Below are 5502 nucleotides of genomic sequence, written 5' to 3'. Positions count from 1 at the left end.
GCAAAATCTGTTCATTCCAGCTGTGGCCGCCTTCCTCCATTGTCTCCTAGCCCACCATATTAGTCTCCTCATCCTGCCATAAAATGTACCATAGACTGGGTGGCTTAAACAACACACATTTATTGTCTCACAGTTCTGGAAGCTGCAAGTCCCAGGTCAAGGTGCCAGCACATTCAATTTCTGGTGAGGGCTCTCTTCCCGGCTTGCAGACAGCCACCTTCTGCGTCCTCACATGGCCTTTCCTCTGCATGCGTAGGTGGCAGTGGGAGTGGCAGGCAAAGCCCCCATTTCCAAATATCATCACATGGAAGTCAGGGCTTCAGCCCATAAATTTTGGGGGATACAATTTTCAATCCATAATACCCATTATAATCAGGCTTTCAATTGGGTCACTCAACTACAACTGCCATCGATGACCTTGGTGTTGTTGAATCCAATGGACGATTCTCCATTTTCATCTTACTTGATGTATCAGCAACATCTGACAGAGCTGGTCATTCCCTCCTCCTGGGGATGCTTTTCTTTCCTTGTCTTCAGAGGAATCCCCCTCTTGGTTTTCTTCTGTCCCATTGGCCATTCCTTCTCACTCTTTGCTGAGTCCTTGGACTTCCTCCCTTCTTTACGTAACCCCACTCTCTAAAGTCATCTGAACAGCTTCCAACACGATTTCTCAAGTCCTAACTTCTCCCCAGAATTTTAGACTCATAGATCCAATTCCCTACTATATATCTTCATAGCACAATGGATGGCCTAGTTTAAACCTATTTAAATAGAACTCTCAGTTTTCCACCCCTCTCCAGACTACTGCCCATCTCAATAAATAATAGCTCCATTCCCAATGTTTTTTGATTCCTTAGTCCAGAATTCTTAGAATTGCTGATTCCCCTCTCCATTCCATATTTGATTCCATAACAGATTCCTACAACTCCACCTGCAAAGTATCATCAGACTCCCACCATTTTCACCACCTCTATCGCTCAGCTAGTCTAAGCCACCACAGTCCTAATCTAGATTATTAGAATAACTGCCTAACTGGTCCCACAGTTTTTGCCCTTGACCCTCATAGTAGCTTCCTCTGCACATGACAACCAGAGTTATCACAAGACACAGTTGATCACACCTCTCGTCTGCTCAAAACCAGCGAGTGACATCCTGTCTCACTCAGAGTAAAACCCCAAATCGTGACCATGACCAGAATGCTCTGCATGATCTGGCCTTGGCTGCCTCTCTGCCCTCGCCTCCCACCATTCTTGCCCTCACTCACTTCACCCCAGCCACACGTGGCTTCCTCGCTGCTGCACAAATACTCCCAGCATACTCCCGCCTCAGAGACTTTGCATCTGCTGTTCTCACTGCCCAAAAACACCTGTCTTCTGAATCTCAGTAGATACTGCCCTTCATTTTACATAGGTCTCCTCTCATAGACCACCTTCTTGGCGAGGCCCCTTTCTGCAGTCAGGATGGCTCTCTGTAACATGTGGGTTAGTCTCCCCCACTCATATACAAGCTTTCCATGAGAACAGCAGGGCTTTGTTTCCTCCTCTGCTACATGCCCAGTGCCAGAACCAAACCCAGCTCAGCTAGGTGTTCAACGTTAGTTGAATAAATAAGCTCATTGTTCCTCTCAGCCTTGGCTCATCTGCAAATTGGTGGTGCATGTCAATTTTAGGTGACCAAGAAACATGTTTTTACGTGGTCAAAAGACACAACCAAAAGTAAGCTCTGTGGTAGAAGCAGTGGAGAACACAGCCTTAAAGAGGAATCATCCTAGGTACAGACCAGGAAGCACCCTGAATGACCAGCCGGAATCTGCATTTTTTCCCCCACAGGCAACAGGAAGCCATTAAAGCTTTCTGTGTGCAAAATGATAGGAAATGTCTCATAAATAACTTTCATTGGGAACATTTTTCAAAAAATATTACTTAGATCAATTTGGAAGCAACTTGACATTTTCATTTTTTCATTAATTGGCTTTTAGAACATGTTGACAAGTATGGTTCATTTTGAATGGTCCTAAGTAATTCTCTGGACCAGGGCCGGGACCACTGTGTCACTTGCAAACAGATGCACGTGGCTGTGAATAAATAGATTTATGCATCTGGGTCTTCCGACCATGTTTTACACCCATAGCACATGTATTTCTTATGTAACACCTGTGAGCAACTATATATAGCATACACAGAATCTTGTTTTCATATCATACGTATAGGCTCTTGCCAGAACTTTCTTCCAAGCCAGGGAGTCTGAGAAAAAAGCCGAGGGAACAGCGTGGAAGAGGATGAACCAATCTGGCATCAGCTCGGCCACGCACACACCAAACTCCGATGAACTCACATGTGTACAAATACCCTGGCCCGACAGCTGCTTGCATTGACAGCTCCGTGGCAGCGGAGTGGCCGAGAGAATAGAAATCTTTTCAGCAGGAACGGGCTTGTGGTTGAAGAGCAAAGGGAGCAGTTGAGGCCATTCCAAGAATTTGTTCATGAATTTCAAGTGGATTACAATCCCCCCAGTCGTTGCAGACAGCAGCAGACAGGGTCTGCAAGGAGCTTCAGAGAAGAATGCAGACAGCCTGCCCTGCACAGGAGACCTGGAGACCCCAGTGTTCAGGAACTGAAACCAAAATTGTTTCCCTACTCTAGCTGGGAAGTGTTATGCACATACAGTTTTTTCCTAATAAATTGTACCTGTCTTGGCCTCTAATATCCTTACCTCCTTTCCAAAGCATCAGCTAATCTTTTATCTCACGATTCAGTCTCACTCTCCCTTTTTCCCCTCCCTCTCTCTCTCCACACATCCTCTCTCTTCCCCTCTTCCCTTCCCGCTTTCTCTCTCTCTCCTTCAGCTTTCTGGCTTCTCTGGGTGAGTCCCACGCTGCCCTCCCCTCCCCTCATTTATCCGTAGCTTATGCCTGAGCACAGATCTCTCTGCCCACTCCAGCAATTTCTTCCTATGCTATTGATGCATGGTTAGACACACGACTTACCATGTAAACAGTTTCTACTGAGGCTAACTACTCTGCTGACATGCGGGCTTCAGCAGCTGAGAGGCCTCATGAATACTTACAAATAACGCACATCAGTGCTGACAAACACCCTGAGGGGCTCAGAGGAAGGGAGCAGGTGGGCTTTGAGTTGGGCCTTGCTGACAGACTGGGAGGCACAGAGAAGCTGTTTCTTGGCCCTGGCATGCTTGCAAGTGCTATATGGTGTCTTGGCGCTGGGTCCCTCCTCTGGAAGCCGTAGTGAGGCTGGGGGCTGCAGGAGGATTTCCGGGAACATGCTCAGATCCCCATGTAGCTCCCAATATTTGTTCCCCTCCCATCAGAAAAGACCTCTAGGAGCAGCACAAGGCCAGAGCGGGCAGGGAATGGGTCTGGAGCTTGCACATTTCAGGGGTTGCCATGGCAACCCCCTTCCTATACACCCCCCCTGCCTCCTCACCAAATGTTTGTCTCAGAGGCACTTCTGAGTGATGGAGGTAAGCCCTCGGACTCTGCCTGGCCTCAGAATCCTGCCTTCCAGCCCTGCCTACACCAGCCCAGGCACAGCCAGGGCCTGCTGAGAGAAAGGAGAGCACAAAGCTTCAGTTCCGGGCAGAGCTCATGAAATCCACTGTGATTTCCCCAGCTTCACTGGCCTGAGCAATCTAAGTGGCACTGGGGAAAGGTCATGGTATGAGGGAATCTGTGATTTCGGGAATCTGGAAGGAACAGGACAAGATCAAACCTACACAATTTCCAACCTCTGCATTTTACAGATAAAGAAACTGAGGCCCAGAAAAAAAGAAGAGGCAGAACACAAACAAAACCCTTATTTGTCCATAGTCTATTTTGGTTCTTAACTTTAAAGAATTTTTTTTTTAAAGCTCAATTACAGACTTTTTTAAACTAAAGGGAATATACTTCACTAGCTTTTTGGAGAGTATCGGGGGTATGAATGCTAAATCGTTGCAAAAAAAAAAAAAAAAAAAAAAAAAAAAAAAAAAACCTGAAAACAAACACCTGAACAGAGACTGTCCTTGAGCTCTTCCTAGGCCAAAATTTAGGCTTCTAGAGGACAATTCGGGGTTTTTTTTAAATTTTGTTTTGTTTTCATTTTTGTTCTCTCCAGGTCACTTTTCAGAGCCTATGTGGATTGAGAAAACTAATTTTCTCACCATTAGTGTATCTTTAAAAATCACTGGTCAAGGAGTAATAGTCATTTTACATTGGTAAAATATGTTTTATTTATTCATGTATTTCAGGGCAAAAACATTATGGTTCTTACTTCAACCCTTGAGCCCAAATATTGTTCCCCTGAGAACGAGTCATCTGGGACACTGTAGGTGATGAATGAATGAATGGCAGACATTTGCCCCCTTGCCTCTCCAATCGTGCAGCAATTGAACTAGAGAACTTGTCTTCCTAGAAGAAGGCATCTTCCTAAGTGGAATACGAGTTATGGGGGCATGAGAGGAGTCTTCAAGTTTATGGATGTAATATTTTCCATGCTGTGTTCTTCCCTACTCGTGAAGTTTGATTTTTAGCACCTGGCATTAAAAATAAAAATCCTTCTTGCCTCATTCCTGATCTTTCTTTCCTTCCTTTGGTGAAAATCTTTGGGGAGTATCAGTTCATTTTTCATTCACATTTCTTCTTGGTTTTCTTAGATTTTTACAAGTGGTTAAGCAATTAGTATACGTCTTAAACCTTTAAGCAAAGAAATGCTTAGAATAACACAATGTGTAGTCACTACCATGCCGACAGTGAAGCCAACTAAATCATTTTCATAGGCTCATGGGAAGTGTGTACAATCAGTGTCTACAGTGATCATGTGGAAACTTAGAGCTTACATTCTACAATATGAAAAGTACTTTCCAAACATTTGCTCATTGTAGCATAATCTTCTCAAGATTGGCTAGATGCAGCAACTCAAACAGGTCTGTGTCTCACTCGTATTCTAGCCTTAGTCCTTACCAATGCCTGGTAACCCACAAATGTCTTACAGGCTTTGTTAAAGGAATGATGGCTTTCCCTGGACCATTCAGTGGAGATTCAAACTTAGAGGTTATGAAGTAGCTGGGGTCAGAGTGAGACACAATGCAGATGCTGTGGCTGCTAAGGAGCTGTCCAGGGGACTGGCAGATCATTACAGGGCTTTGAAAGTGGGTGCTGGAGTGATGAAAAAGTATCATCAAGTGTCGCTGTGGCTACCTTGGCCACCTGTGTGTCACTTGCCAATGCAAGGACTTGTCATAGCTACACTGTTAAAAAGAAACAAAGACACAAAAAGGGGAGTGGGGTCAATACTAGGAGCTCTTTTGGGTAGAACAGTAGAAAAAATAGAGCCTGTGATTGCTTTAAAAAAATTGTGTACCAAGGCTGGGCGCAATGGCTCATGCCTGTAATCCCAGCATTTTGGGAGGCTGAGGCGGGCAGATCACGAGGTCAGGAGTTTGAGATCAGCCTGATGAACATGGTGATACCCTGTCTCTACTAAAAATGCAATAATTAGCTGGGCA

The 5502-nt window shown here is 45.0% G+C and overlaps 1 non-coding gene across 1 annotated transcript; it reads left to right on the top strand.

Annotated features, from left to right (window-relative positions):
- The first annotated feature begins 5150 nt into the window (after window positions 1–5150).
- On the top strand, window positions 5151–5250 carry LOC120365489 (small nucleolar RNA SNORD46). The gene has a single exon (XR_005580414.1). It is a non-coding gene; the product is annotated as a small nucleolar RNA SNORD46 (small nucleolar RNA).
- Window positions 5251–5502: the final 252 nt, after the last annotated feature.

The sequence above is a fragment of the Saimiri boliviensis genome, chromosome 10, assembly GCF_048565385.1.
Source record: "Saimiri boliviensis isolate mSaiBol1 chromosome 10, mSaiBol1.pri, whole genome shotgun sequence".
Classification (NCBI taxonomy): domain Eukaryota; kingdom Metazoa; phylum Chordata; class Mammalia; order Primates; family Cebidae; genus Saimiri; species Saimiri boliviensis.
Note: the sequence above shows the minus strand (reverse complement) of the source record. Positions and strands in the feature narration are given on the sequence as shown.